This window comes from Triticum urartu, chromosome 7A (genome assembly GCF_056163025.1).
Source record: "Triticum urartu cultivar PI428250 chromosome 7A, HENAU_Tu73, whole genome shotgun sequence".
Lineage (NCBI taxonomy): Eukaryota > Viridiplantae > Streptophyta > Magnoliopsida > Poales > Poaceae > Triticum > Triticum urartu.
The window spans coordinates 675201065-675216839 of NC_141879.1; the positions used below are offsets into that span (position 1 = coordinate 675201065).

At 43.4% G+C, this 15775-nt stretch overlaps 1 pseudogene; it reads left to right on the top strand.

The window, feature by feature from the left end:
* The first annotated feature begins 1841 nt into the window (after nt 1–1841).
* On the top strand, nt 1842–4107 carry LOC147961362 (F-box protein At5g07610-like; annotated as a pseudogene).
* Nucleotides 4108–15775: the final 11668 nt, after the last annotated feature.

Below are 15775 nucleotides of genomic sequence, written 5' to 3' on the forward strand. Positions count from 1 at the left end.
ATGCCATGCTGGCATCGACGGATACGCTCGCGTACAGAGAGAGTGACTGTATTTGAACAGTCTCGCAAGTTTAGTGACCCTAAACACGTATTTTGCAACTTTGTGCACCAAAGTGACCGTCGCGTGCAAGTTCTAAGACCTCTGATGTATTTACCTCAATACAAATTCACCATATATATGATGTACACGAAGATGCCAAAAGTCAAGAATACAAAAGAGTAAAGGCCACCATCAATCTTTCCCTAATAATAAATTGCTTATTATTCAGGCCGTACGTCATCAGCCTTTTTGCAAAAAATTCAGCGCTTTCTGAAAAATTAACCAGTATTCCTACATAAAGTGTGCTACTCATGGATAACGTCTCTTTTTTGTAAAAAAAAAACCCTGCCACCACTGGCCACCTCCACCACTTATCCATTGCCTGCCTCCACTGAACCGCCGGGCATGCCGTGCTGCTTGCCACCGGCGTCAACACCGCAGAAGCCAAGGCAAGGGGATGCGTCGCAGCGGGCGTCCGCGCCACCTGAGCCCAGGAATAGGGTGAGGCATCGCGGCGGTCCGAGGCGTCGTGGTGGGCGTTGGAGGGCGCGGCGCCCCATTCCTAGTGCACCATCAATATAATTATAACAACGCTACTATAGATCAATCCAGGTGCTTATGTGCTAGCTCTTGCACGTACGTACATACAACTTATGTGGTGATTTGATCTTGTGGTCTAGAAACCATCAAGGAGAAGAGACGAGCGCGTCCGTGTGTGTGTGTGTGTGGAAGGAGGGAGGAGTCTATTCATGAGTTGGGCCGATGCTTAGTAGTAAATTTTCTTTTTGAGTTTTGGAAGGGGGGAGGGTTCGTGCCCCCCTTTGTCCTCCGTGAGCCTCCGCCAGTGCCAAAGGTCACATCCTAGGTTTTCACCCTGAAGATCAAGTCAAAACAAGTTTAAGCAATGCATTGAAAAAGGTAACGACAAATGACCCAAAAACATTGTCATTGCTAGGTATAACCCACTAGAGTTAGACCTAGGGTTTTCACCTCAAAACTCGAGATTAGCTACTCGATAAGCACCACTAAATCCTAGTATCTATGATCCAAAACTTGCTATGATCCTAGTAGCTAAAGCATGCACAATTATAACGTGTGGAGCCACACTAATGATGACCGTGCCCGCACAAGCAGGAACGCAAACTGTGACAAGAGTTAGTTGCCACCAAAGGCTCAGGATGGCGAAGGAAACTGTCATACATAAAATAAAGATTGATGAGGGAGGAAGGTCATCGACACTGCCAAACTTCCACTTCGGGATGCTCCGACATCCCCACACATTCCTCATGAATGACATTCGGTGGAAGATCCACATAGCACCATTAAATTACATGGAGCTGCAATGATATTCACATCACATTGATCAGAGCGTCACATCAGCTATCATATAAACATTTTCTACCAACCACGCCATTAAAGAATGTACGAACATTCCACCATGACAAACAATGACTCCAACAAATGTGCACACAATAGATTCTTAAGCCTAGAGAAAGTATGAAGGGAATAAATGTCCAACAGTTAAACATATGGAATCCAACATGAAAGATTATACTATATAAATCTTAATGGGAAAGGGCAAAAGGAAACCACATCTTCCTTTGAGGTAGATTATCTTGCTAATAAGATTAATGCAGCCATTTTGTCGCATATTGCTTACTGAACCTCCAACCTCTACCATCCTACTTCTTGAGGTCGCATGAAGGCAAGAGGAGATGGGGACACACAACTAACATACCCTGTGCAAGATGAAGTAGAGAGGAGTGATAGAGGATGTCCGTGAGCCATATCGGCTCGAGGATATGCACGAGGATGATATGGCGATGCAAGGGAGAGAGGAGGCACAGGACAAGCAAGAGAGGAAGGAGCTAGGTTTTGTTGATGAGTTGGTAGTTGGTATACTATGCTTTTATTGTCATTGAGACGCAATCATATCCTCTATTTGCATCTCATAAACGGATCCAACTAATAGGAAAAGGGCCATTGACGTAGAGTCATTTGGTAGCCTGCATAGTGGTAGGTAGACTACATCTGGAAGGAATCTTTTGCTTCAAGCGGTGTTTAATTGCTCGAATTGCATTAGATTCTTGTATCACACGTTGTTTAAAGCATTTCCGAGGCAGGCTAAGGAGGAAAGACTGAATCAGCTGTTTCCACTAATGCAGGCTTGTGCAGACCACAAGGTGAGAAAAATTCTCTTCTTTTTCGTGGCAGGATGCATCCTCATCTCACAGTGCATGCGGGAAGCCGCCGCTACGAAACAAGACACCATGCGTTCTACCAAACCCCACTAACCACCATGGAGGGGCCCAAACTACATGCTTAGATCGTTTCTTGCATAATTTTTTCTCTACCAAACCCCAACCAGTCTGACTCGTTTCCCTCATGCAGTCCGGTGCAATTGCTGTAGTCTACCAAATATCCCCTTACTGCTCCTGTGGGTGTTGAATGTACCACCACATATAGCTTTACCAATGTTGGCCATTCTATCACACTAAAATAATGTGAGGTGGCTGCATTGCTTTGTCTAGAAGATTCACGCCTTCCAATACAAACTGATGTACTATCCTTAGAGCATGGTTGATAATATAGCTAGTTGCTGCCTATAACTAGTTGCCATGTCATCTATTTCCAATGTAATAGTCCAGACGTATAATACTTGGCTTTAAGAAAGTACTACTTTGTCAACACATGGCCCATCTTTCACTCTCACAAACCTTCTTGGAGTTTGTGCGATAGCCCACTTCTCTTTTATTTCTTCCAACTCAGCAATAATATAATATTTAAATCCTTACAGCCTACTTATGTCACCTAATTATAATTGCTCTTACAATGTTGTAGACCTATTGTTATAGCTCGTCTCTTGGCATCAACATGAATGTTCGTGCAAGATTGACAAGAAGAAAATTTCTTTGATTATCAAGAAAAGTTAAAAGAAGTCCTTGAACTTTGAATGCACAGTGCCTCAGCCACACGAGCACCGGACTTTTGTTTTCTTTAGAAAAACACTAACGGCCCATCCCGCAACCCATTGACGGCCCAACCCCTAACGGAAGAAAACCGAAGTTCCATGCTCGTAGCAATAGGTTTCAATCCCCTTGCTCCTGGCTAGAGGCTCGACGAAACCGCCAGCCATCTTACACCGCCATGTTCATCCCGTCCGATCGCTCCCGTTTCCACTCATGAATGTTGCGTCTCAACTCTCAACTCGTGTCCAGTAGACAGTGCATCAGCATCCGACCACCATCGCAGACTCCTTCACCGATACCCTGACCTCCCTATCTATCTTCTTTCATTGTTGGTCTTCCTGTCATCCCACGGCGGCATGGTGGCTGAGAGGCTCACCAACGATCTTCTCGTGGAGATCCTCTCACGTGTCTCGGCACAGTCTTTGTGCCGCTTCAAGTCCGTCTCCAAGCATTGGCTCAGCCTCATCGACCACCACGATCACTACAGGAAGCTCCCTCAAACCCTAGCCGGATTCTTCTACACTAGGAGTGACAATGGGCAGTTGCCTCTGAAAACAAAAGTCTGCTTTGCCAGTGTCTCAGGGAAATGCTGCCCTCCAGTCAACACCTCTTTCACCTTCCTGCACAGCCCCCGACGTGTCGATCTACTGGATTGCTGCAATGGTCTCCTCCTCTATCGCTGGTATGACATTTCTACTCCGGATGATGAGTTATGCTATATCGTGTGTAATCCAGCCAGGGAGGAGTGGTCAAGTTGCCGGACATCAGTCATGCTGACAATGTGCGAGCACTGCGTTTGGGTTTTGATCCGGCTGTGTCTGCCCACTTCTATGTGTTTGCATTGTTGGAGGATGTCCATTTTAAATTTTACCTTGCCGGAGTGGAAGTGTATTCATTGGAAACCAAAATATGAGTTTACAAGGAAATTGGATGGAACAAAAGAATCAAGCTTCCTTCTTGGCAGTCCGATGATGTCTTCCTCAACGGCTTTTTGCATTTTTATGCCTCTGGTAAAAGTTCATAGTTTTATATTGTTGGCGGACGCGGTATTTTAAAAAATTTCCTACGATCACGCAAGATCTATCTAGGAGATGCATAGCAATGAGAAGGGAGAGTGTGTCCACGTACCCTCGTAGACCAAAAGCTGAAGCGTTTAGTAACGCGGTTGATGTAGTCGAACATCTTCGCGATCCAACCGATCCAAGCACCGAACGTATGGCACCTCCGTGTTCAGCACATGTTCAGCTCGATGATGTCCCTCGTTCTCTTGATCTAATTGAGGACGAGGGAGAGTTTCATCAGCACGGCGGCATGATGACGGTGATGATGAAGTTACCAGTGCAGGGCTTCATCTGAGCACTATGACGATATGACCGAGGTGTGTAATAGTGGAGGGGGGCACCGCACACGGCTAAGACTAGACTTGGTGTGCCTTTGGGGTTCCCCCCTCCCACATATATAAAGGGGGAGGAGAGGTGGCTGGCCCTAGGGGCGCGCCATGGGGGTTCCTACTTGGACTCCCGGCCGAAGTAGGATCCGGTCCCCCCTTTCCTATTCCAAGTAGGAGAAGAAGGAAAGGAGGAAGAGGAGAGAAGGAAGGAGGGGGGTGCCGCCCCCACCCCTTGTCCAATTTGAAGGAAATATGCCCTAGAGGCAATAATAAAGTTGTTATTTATATTTACTTATATCATGATAAATGTTTATTATTCATGCTAGAATTGTATTAACCGAAAACTTAGTACATGTGTGAATACATAGAAAAACAGAGTGTCCCTAGTATGCCTCTACTTGACTAGCTCGTTAATCAAAGATGGTTAAGTTTCCTAGCCATGGACATGTGTTGCCATTTGATGAACGGGATCAAATCATTAGAGAATGATGTGATGGACTAGACCCATCTATTAGCTTAGCACTATGATCGTTTAGTTTATTGTTATTGCTTTCTTCATGACTTATACATGTTCCTATTACTATGAGATTATGCAACTTCCGAATACCGGAGGAACACTTAGTGTGCTGTCAAACGTCACAACTTAACTGGGTGATTATAAAGATGCTCTACAGGTGTCTCCGATGGTGTTTGTTGAGTTGGCATAGATCGAGATTAGGATTTGTCACTCCGATTGTCGGAGAGGTGTCTCTGGGCCCTCTTGGTAATGTACATAACTATAAGCCTTGGAAGCAATGTGATTAATGAGTTAGTTACGAGATGACGCATTACGGAACGAGTAAAGACACTTGCCGGTGACGAGATTGAACTAGGTATGATGATACACTACTAGGAAAAAGCTTATAGGTATACGCTTACTGGTAGAGTGGGTTTATACCCCCGCTACTGCTACATACTAGTAGCGCGGGTTTATAACACCCGCTACTACTAAATTGATAGTAGTAGCGCGTGTTTATAACCCTTCCTACTACTAAGTGGTCTCTGAGGTTCCCGAACCCATAGGGTCCGCACGCTTAACGTTCGATGACGATATGTATTATGAGTTATGTGATTTGATGTACCGAAGGTTGTTCGGAGTCCCGGACATGACGAGGAGTCTCGAAATGGTCGAGACATAAAGATTCATATATTGGAACACTACATTCTGACACCGGAATGGTTCGGGTCGTTTCAGATAAGTTTTGAAGTACCGGGGTTTACCGGACCCCTCCCCCCTCCCGGGAAGTTATTGGGCCTAATGGTGGAAGAGAGGAGGCAGGCCAAGGTGTGGCATGCGCCCCCTAGCCCAAACCGAATTGGACTAGGGTTAGGGGGCGGCACCCCTTTTCTTCTCTTCTTCCTCTCCTTCCTTATTCTCCTACTAGGACTTGGAAAGGGGGGAACCTACTCCTACTAGGAGTAGGGTTCCCCCCCTTGGGCGCGCCCCTTGTGGCCGGCCCTCCTCTTCCTCCCCTCCTTTATATACAGGGGAAGGGTGCACCCCATAGTCACACAAGTTGATCTTTAGCCGTGTGCGGTGCTCTCCTCCACAGTTTTCCACCTCGGTCATATTGTCATAGTGCTTAGGAGAAGCCCCGCGTCGGTAACTTCATCATCACCGTCAACACGTCGTCGTGCTGTGCTGACGGAACTCACCCTCGGCCTCAGCTAGATCAAGAGTACGAGCGACGTCACCGAGCTAAACGTGTGCAGATCGCGGAGGTGCTGTGCGTTCGGTACTGGATCTGTTGGATCACGAAGACGTTCGACTACATCAACCGCGTTACTAAACGCTCCCTCTTTAGGTCTACGAGGGTACATAGACACACTCTCCCCTCTCATTGTTAGGCATCTCCTAGATAGATCTTGCGTGATCGTAGGAATTTTTTGGAAATACTATGTTCCCCAACAGTGGCATCCGAGCCAGGTCTATGCGTAGATGTTATATGCACGAGTTGAACACAAAGAGTTGTGGGCGATAATAGTCATACTGCTTACCAGCATGTCATACTTTGATTCGGCGGTATTGTTGGATGAAGCGGCCCAGACCGACATTACATGACTGCGTGCATGAAACTAGTTCTACCGTCGTGCTTCGCACATAGGTGGCTGGTGGGTGTCTGTTTCTCCAGCTTTAGTTGAATCGAGTGTGACTACGCCCGATCCTTGTTGAAGGTTAAACAACACACTTGACGACAAATCATTGTGGTTTTTTATGCGTAGGTAAGACCGGTTCTTGCTAAGCCTGTAGCAGCCACGTAAAACTTGCAACAAAAAAGTAGAGGACGTCTAACTTGTTTTTGCAGGGCATGTTGTGATGTGATATGGTCAAGACGTGATTATGTAAATTATTGTATGATATGATCTTGTTTTGTAACAAAGTTATCAGCAACTGGCAGGAGCCATATGGTTGTCGCTTTATTGTATGAAATGCAATCGCCATGTAATTGATTTATTTTATCACTAAGCGATAGCGATAGTCATGGAAGAAATAGTTGATGAGACGACAATGATGCTACGATGGAGATCAGAGTGTCAAGCCGATGAGGATGGTGATCATGATGGTGCTTTGGAGATGGAGATCAAAGGCACAAGATGATGATGGCCATATCATATCACTTATGTTGATTGCATGTGATGTTTATCTTTTATGCATCTTATTTTGCTTAGTACTGCTGTAGCATTATAAGATGATCTCTCATTAAATTTGAAGGTACAAGTGTTCTTCCTGAGTATGCACCATTGCTACAGTTCGTCGTGCCGAGACACCACGTGATGATCGGGTGTGATAAGATCTACGTTCACATACAATGGGTGCAAGCCAGTTTTGCACAAGAAGAATACTCAGGTTGAACTTGACAAGCCTAGCATATGCAGATATGGCCTCGGAACACTGAGACCGAAAGGTCGAGCATGAATCACTAGTGCAGAACCGGGCAATAGCACCGGTTCGTAAGGCCCTTTAGTGCCGGTTCGGTAACCGGCACTAAAGTGTGGGCACTAAAGCCCCCCCCTTTACTACCGGTTCATCGTGAACCGGTGCTAAAGGGCAACCACATGGCACGAGCCAGCTCCGTGGGCGCGTAGGACATTAGTACCGGTTGGTAACACCAACCGGTACTAAATGTTTGGGTGTGTTTTGGTTTTATTTTTATTTTTACTTTAATTTTGTGTTTTCAATTTAATTTAGTGATTGTTTTACATTATAATGAGTTGTTAAATCATTAGGTGAATGTACCGCAGATTAGTTTGACTGGATGCATGTGGATCCTAGCTAAGTCATCAAGTATATGTCATATCCATATTATATATACTTGATCAACTAATTAAGTGATCGAGGTAATATGGATATGGCATATACTTGATCACTTAGCTAGAATCCATCCAGTTGAAACTAATCTACGGTTTCTTTCATAAATGATATAATAACTCATCATCATCATCATCATCATATTAATATAAAAACTCTTGCATCATATATATCATCACCAACAACACTAGCTTAAAGAAGAAACATTCACTTGTACCAGAAGCAAAGATATCATCGAGTGCTGACATGGTAATGATATTATAAGCGTTCATAACACCACAAAAGCAAATCACTCTTTGAGATTAAGTTCAGGACGAAGAAAACCGACATGAGAGGACAGCTACTAAGAGCATGAACTAACTAATTAATCACTCATGCTGCTCTCTCTCAGGTAAAATAGCATAGAACAGGTATAGCTTTCCTGATTCATCATATTGGAGCATGCAGATGAACCTGTCTCCTAATCGTGGGTTGTGCTTCTGATTGCTGCCCCCTAGTACTTCTCTGCGATCGTTCACAATTTTGCTCCAGTCTTTTACTATTAAGCATTCCTCACTATTAGAAATCCTGAATGCACTAAAGTGCATTGTAGGATATCTTGGTCATAAGCCAACAAAATTCATGGTACCTTTAGTCTCGACCCAATCAGGCACAACATTCATCGGGAGTCCCTGTTGAAGAACATCGTATAGTAACATACTTAGCAATGAAGTTTAGCTTAAAAAAATAATGTATGCAAAAGATGCACTAAGGAGAAATAGTAGAAATCTTACCATCTTTCCTAAATATATGTGAACGTAGTTCAGTATGAACACTATTGGTCGCACATTTTGAGTACTAACATTTCTAAGTGAAGGAAAATTTTTGTCTTGACAGCATCAAGATCCTCAAGCCATGAAACATAATGACTTGTCTCCTCGCAGTTTAGTTCAGCCCCGGGACAGTGGACGGTCCAGTCTACCAAGCGCTGGACATGTTTGCTTGATTGGAAATAAGCTGTCAATATAAATTGAGATCTATTAATTATTCAACTGGTTCAAATAATCTCATATCGAAGACATAAATATGGTTGAGAAACTCACATAATGGTAGAACTGGAAGCGTCTGCACATCGACCCAGATGTCTATATTACCTTCAATATCATCTTCCGGACGAATATCAAAGGTGATAACCATATCAGGCTCAAATGCATAAGCCTTGCATAGTGCTTGCCAAGTTTTGCATTCAAAATAGGTGTATGTGTCTGCATTGTATAATTTGACGTTGAAGGTATAACCATGTTCGGTCTTCAAGTAAACTCTTTTTATCTCCATAGTTTCGTTAGGACTGAAACCTATCTTATCCAAGATAAAAATTGTTGCATGTCAGGGGATACGCTAGTAGAATAGTGAAAAATTAAAATTAAAAGTTGAAGCAAATGAAGCATAAGTCATGCTTAATTACGAAAAAAGACTTGTCGTTGTGACTTACTATATCCACTTCGAATTTCTCATCCAGCTTGATGCTGAAGCATCTATCATCAACTAGAAAATTTCTACCGCATAGGCCGCGCTGGTCTTCGCAGTATTAGCACATAATGAAATCGTGTTCGTCGTCAGACGACATTCCTATGTTCATAGGTGAAACATTAAACACTTATTAGTTCTATTAATTCAACTAATTCTATTAAATCAACTAGTTCAACTAATTAATTGAACTAATTGAACTAAGCACTTACGAAAAATATACCTAAATAAAGTAGCTCAACTAATTCAACTAAACTAGTTCTATTAATTTTCTTACTAAAAATAAGGTAGCTAGTTATATATAATAAAACGTTAATTAGATAATCAAATCTCATATAACTAAATTAAATATATATCTAACATATAATTTATATCTAATTCATCTAACATTTGACATTAATATCTAACATATGTTCATATATAGGTGAAACATTAAACACTTACTAGTTCTATTAATTCAACTAAATAAACTAGTTCTATTAATTCAACTAAGCATTTACTAAAAATAAACTAGTTCTATTAATTCAACTAAATAAACTAGTTCTATTAATTCAACTAAGCATTTACTAAAAATAAACTAGTTCTATTAATTTCATACTAAAATAAAGTATGTAGTTCTATATAGTAATATTTTGATTAGATCATCAAATCTCATATAACTAAATTTTCTTACTAAAAATAACTAGTTCTATTAATTCAACTAAGAATTTACTAAAAATAAACTAAAATTTATAACTAAAAAACTAAAAAACAATGTGTGTGTGTGTGGACATGGCGGCCAGGGCAGGATCTCACCGGCGAGGCGAGGCGACGAGGGCGGCGACGGGGACGGCGCCGGGCGGCGCCGACGGGGATGGTGACAACGGGGATGGCGACGACGGGGATGGGGACGGGGCGGCGACAACGGGGACGGGATGGGCCAGGTGGGGACGACGAGACGATGGGGCGGGGCGCGGTGACGGGGACGGGGACGGGAGGGGCGGCGACGACGGGGACGGGGACGGGGACGGGGACGGGGCGGCGACGGGGGCGGCGGGCGACGGGACAGAGGAGAAGAAGCAGATGAGAAACTAAATTTTTTGAAGTGCCATATATATAGGAGGGGCCTTTAGTACCAGTTGGAGTCACCAACCGGTACTAAAGGCCAACTTTCGCCAGGCCAAGGGGCGGGAAACGGCCCCTTTAGTACCGGTTCGTGCCACGAACCGGTACTAAAGGCCCAATCATTAGTACCGGTTGGAGCCACCAACCGGTACTAATGGTTGTGCGCTGCCACCGGCGGTGCACAATGTTTAGTCCCACCTCGCCGAGCAAAGGGTAGCCGCACTGGTTTATAAACCCAGTTGCGGCTGCTCCTTCGAACTTCTCTATGTAGCAGGCTTCTCGGCCTAACTATGGCGCGCTGCCCTGTGAACCTGCTGGCCCTTCTGGGCCTGCATTTACACACCCTACGTCTGGCAGGCCCACTGGGCAGCGCCCCAACAAATTTTTATATAGTTTTTTCTTTTCTGCATTATTTATTTTCTTCTATTTATTTTTGAGTAATTTTTTATATAGTTTTTTTTCTTTTTTGCATTATTTATTTTCTTCTATTTATTTTTGAGTAATTTTTTTATATAGTTTTTTTCTTTTCTGCTTTATTTATTTTCTTCTCTTTATTTCTGAGTAGTTTTTTTCTGTATTTAGTTTCTTTGTGACCCTCTCTACTCTTTCGCACATGCTATGCCGGTGAAATGATAATACCATTGCAAGTTTCAACATTTTCAGAGTTCATTTTGTAGTGATTTTCAATTTCACGGTCATTTAGCTCTCTAAACAATTAGGTAAATGACTGAAAACAACAAATGATGTCAGAACATGTTGAAAATTGATGATGTCGCTTTAATGTTGCATACTGAATGCCAAAGAAGTTCGGAGTTCAAATAAGTTTAAAAAACATTGAAGTGCCCATGTAACACATGAGTTCTCGTCCGAAACCCTGATACTCCGAAAGAGATTGTCCAGTTTGTACACGAAGTGCGTCCAGTTTTTGCCGTGACCCTCTCTACTCTTTCGCACATGCTATGTGGGTGAAATGATGATACCATGCCAAGTTTCAACATTTTCACAGTTCATTTTGTAGTGATTTTCAATTTCACGGTCATTTAGCTCTCTAAACAATTAGGTAAATGACTGAAAAATAGCAAATGTAGTCAGAACATGTTGGAAATTGATGATGTCGCTTTGAATGCTGCATACTGAACGCAAAAGAAGTCCGGAGTTCAAATAAGTTTAAAAAACATTGAAGTGCCCATGTAACGGATGAGTTCTCGTCCGAAACCCTAATACTCCGAAAGAGACTGTCCAGTTTGTACACGAAGTGCGTCCAGTTTTTGCTGTGACCCTCTCTACTCTTTCGCACATGCTATGCAGGTGAAATGATGATACCATGCCAAGTTTCAACATTTTCACAGTTCATTTTGTAGTGATTTTCAGTTTCACGGTCATTTAGCTCTCTAAACAATTAGGTAAATGACTGAAAAACAGCAAATGTAGTCAGAACATGTTGGAAATTGATGACGTCACTTTGAATGCTGCATACTGAACGCAAAAGAAGTCCGGAGTTCAAATAAGTTTAAAAAACATTGAAGTGCCCATGTAACAGATGAGTTCTCGTCTGAAACCCTGATACTCCGAAAGAGATTGTCCAGTTTGTACACGAAGTGCGTCCAGTTTTTGCTGTGACCCTCTCTACTCTTTCGCACATGCTATGCGGGTGAAATGATGATACCATGCCAAGTTTCAACATTTTCACAGTTCATTTTGTTGTGATTTTCAATTTCACGGTCATTTAGCTCTCTAAACAATTAGGTAAATGACTGAAAAACAGCAAATGTAGTCAGAACATGTTGGAAATTGATGACGTCGCTTTGAATGCTGCATACTGAACGCAAAAGAAGTCCAGAGTTCAAATAAGTTTAAAAAACATTGAAGTGCCCATGTAACAGATGAGTTCTCGTCTAACACCCTGATACTCTGAAAGCGATTGTCCAGTTTGTACACGAAGTGCGTCCAGTTTTTGCTGTGACCCTCTCTACTCTTTCGCACATGCTATGCGGGTGAAATGATGATACCATGCCAAGTTTCAACATTTTCACAGTTCATTTTGTAGTGATTTTCGGTTTCACGGTCATTTAGCTCTCTAAACAATTAGGTAAATGACTGAAAAACAGCAAATGTAGTCAGAACATGTTGGAAATTGATGACGTCGCTTTGAATGCTGCATACTGAACGCAAAAGAAGTCTGGAGTTCAAATAAGTTTAAAAAACATTGAAGTGCCCATGTAACAAATGAGTTCTCGTCCGAAACCCTGATACTCCGAAAGAGATTGCCCAGTTTGTACACGAAGTGCATCTAGTTTTTGCCGTGACCCTCTCTACTCTTTCGCACATGCTATGCGCGTGAAATGATGATACCATGCCGAGTTCCAACATTTTCACAGTTCATTTTGTAGTGATTTTCAGTTTCACGGTCATTTAGCTCTCTAAACAATTAGGTAAATGACTGAAAAACAACAAATGTAGTCAGAACATGTTGGAAATTGATGACGTCGCTTTGAATGCTGCATATTGAACGCAAAAGAAGTCCGGAGTTCAAATAAGTTTAAAAAACATTGAAGTGCCCATGTAACAGATGAGTTCTCGTCCGAAACCCTGATACTCCGAAACAGATTGTCCAGTTTGTACACGAAGTGCATCCAGTTTTTGCCGTGACCCTCTCTACTCTTTCGCACATGCTATGCGGGTGAAATGATGATACCATGCCAAGTTTCAACATTTTCACAGTTCATTTTGTAGTGATTTTCAATTTCACGGTCATTTAGCTCTCTAAACAATTAGGTAAATGACTGAAAAACAACAAATGTAGTCAGAACATGTTGGAAATTGATGATGTCGCTTTGAATGCTACATACTGAACGCAAAAGAACTCCGGAGTTCAAATAAGTTTAAAAAACATTGAAGTGCCCATGTAACAGATGAGTTCTCGTCCGAAACCCTAATACACTAGTAGAAAACAGGGCTATGGTCCAGGCCGGCTCAGCCCATTAGTCCCGGTTCAGTGTAGAACCGGGACTAATGTGGGCATTGGTCCCGGTTCGTGAGCCCAGGGGGCCGGCCGTACCACGTGGGCCATTGGTCCCGGTTCGTCTGGACCTTTTGGTCCCGGTTGGTGGGACGAACCGGGACCAATGGGCCTCGCTCCTGGCCCACCACCATTGGTCCCGGTTGGTGGCCTGAACCGGGACCAAAGGCTCCCCTTTAGTCCCAGTTCTTGCCACAAACCGGGACCAATGAGGTGCCTATATATACCCTCGCCCGCGAGCAGAGCACTGGAGTGCTCTGTTTTTCTCTGGCCGGCGAGGGGAGGGGTTTGTGGTGCTCTAGCTCACCTCCTATGCACATGAGGTGTTCGATGGAATGCCCGAGCCACACTACTTAAACTTTCTCCTCTCGAAGCTCGACCTCCAAGGTCCATTTTCCTCGAGATTTGTCTAGATTTAGCAGTCCGTCACGCCCCGTCCCCGTCTTCACCGCCGTCGATCACCCGCGCTGATCTCATCACCGACACCACCGTGGTGAGCCTCTTGTTCTTATCTTCTTTCTGAAAGGAAAAATATTCTTACTTGTCTGTTTAGATAGATACTTGTATCATTTTCTTACATTTATTATTGCATCTTATATAGTGCGATGGTTTTGGAATCCGCCCCCGTCGGCCCTCGTCCTGTCTATGATTCGGATTTGGTATGTATATTATCTTCATAACTATTGGTTCATTTATTGTTTATGAAAATTATGCCGACCAACGTGACATAGATTTTATTTATCTAGGATGTATGTGAATCGGAAATGCCAACCGACCCTATTGTCGAGAGGTTAAATTTAGTTGAAGAAGAAAACAATTTGTTGAAGGAAAAAATAAAAAAAATTGAGGAGGAGAAGATGATATTGGAGTTGCATGTTGCGGATGTCGTCGATGATCACAAGATCAAGATGGATGCAATGCGCTTGAAGATTAGAAAGATTAGAAAATATGCCATTCATACCGAGGCTTGGTATCATTATGCCGTTGGATCAATTGTTACCTTGGTTGCGATTATGATCGCATTTGTTTTCGCATTGAAATGTTTTACATAGTTTCAATGTATGGTTTAATTAATTAGATGCTCTGGAGAGCTATATGTTGTTAGATGAGAACTATGTATGCACTTTGGTTTTAATGTGATGATGAACTTCTATTAATTTGGACACTTAATTATATATAATGCACGCAGATGAACCGGCAATGGATGTACGGTGACAGACACACCCGCGAGTACATTAAGGGCGTGCATGAGTTTCTCGATGCGGCTGAGGCAAACAAGCAGAATGGTTTTATGTGTTGTCCATGCACTGAATGTGGGAATACGAGGTCTTACTCTAACCGGAAAATCCTTCACTCCCACCTGCTTTACAAGGGTTTCATGCCACACTATAATGTTTGGACGAGGCACGGAGAAATAGGAGTTATGATGGAAGACGGCGAAGAAGAAGAGTACGATGACAACTATGTGCCCCCTGAATACGGTGATGCTGCAACGGGGGGAGCTGGTGAAGATCAAGAGGAACCAGACGATGTGCCCAATGATGCTGCCACGGGTGAAGCTGCTGAAGATCAAGAGGAACCAGACGATGTGCCCGATGATGATGATCTCCGCCGGGTCATTGTCGATGCAAGGACGCAATGCATTAGTCAAAAGGAGAAGCTGAAGTTCGATCGCATGTTAGAGGATCACAAAAAAGGGTTATACCCCAATTGCGAAGATGGCAACACAAAGCTCAGTACCATACTGGAATTGCTGCAGTGGAAGGCAGAGAATGCTGTGGCTGACAAAGGATTTGAGAAGCTACTGAAAATATTGAAGAAGAAGCTTCCAAACGATAACGAATTGCCCGACAGTACATACGCAGCAAAGAAGGTCGTATGCCCTCTAGGATTGGAGGTGGAGAAGATACATGCATGCCCTAATGACTGCATCCTCTACCACGGTGCATACAAGGATCTGAACGCATGCCCGGTATGCGGTGCGTTGCGGTATAAGATCAGACGAGATGACCCTGGTGATGTTGACGGCGAGCCCCTCAGGAAGAGGGTTCCTGCGAAGGTGATGTGGTATGCTCCTATAATACCACGGTTGAAACGTCTGTTCATAAACGAAGAGCATGCCAAGTTGATGCGATGGCACAGTGAGAACCGAAAGAAAGATGGGAAGTTGAGAGCACCCGCTGACGGGTCGCAGTGGAGAAAAATCGAGAGAAAGTACTGGGATGAGTTTGCAAAGGACCCAAGGAATGTATGGTTTGCTTTAAGCACGGATGGCATTAATCCTTTCGGGGAGCAGAGCAGCAATCACAGCACCTGGCCCGTGACTCTATGTATGTATAACCTTCCTCCTTGGATGTGCATGAAGCGGAAGTTCATTATGATGCCAGTTCTCATCCAAG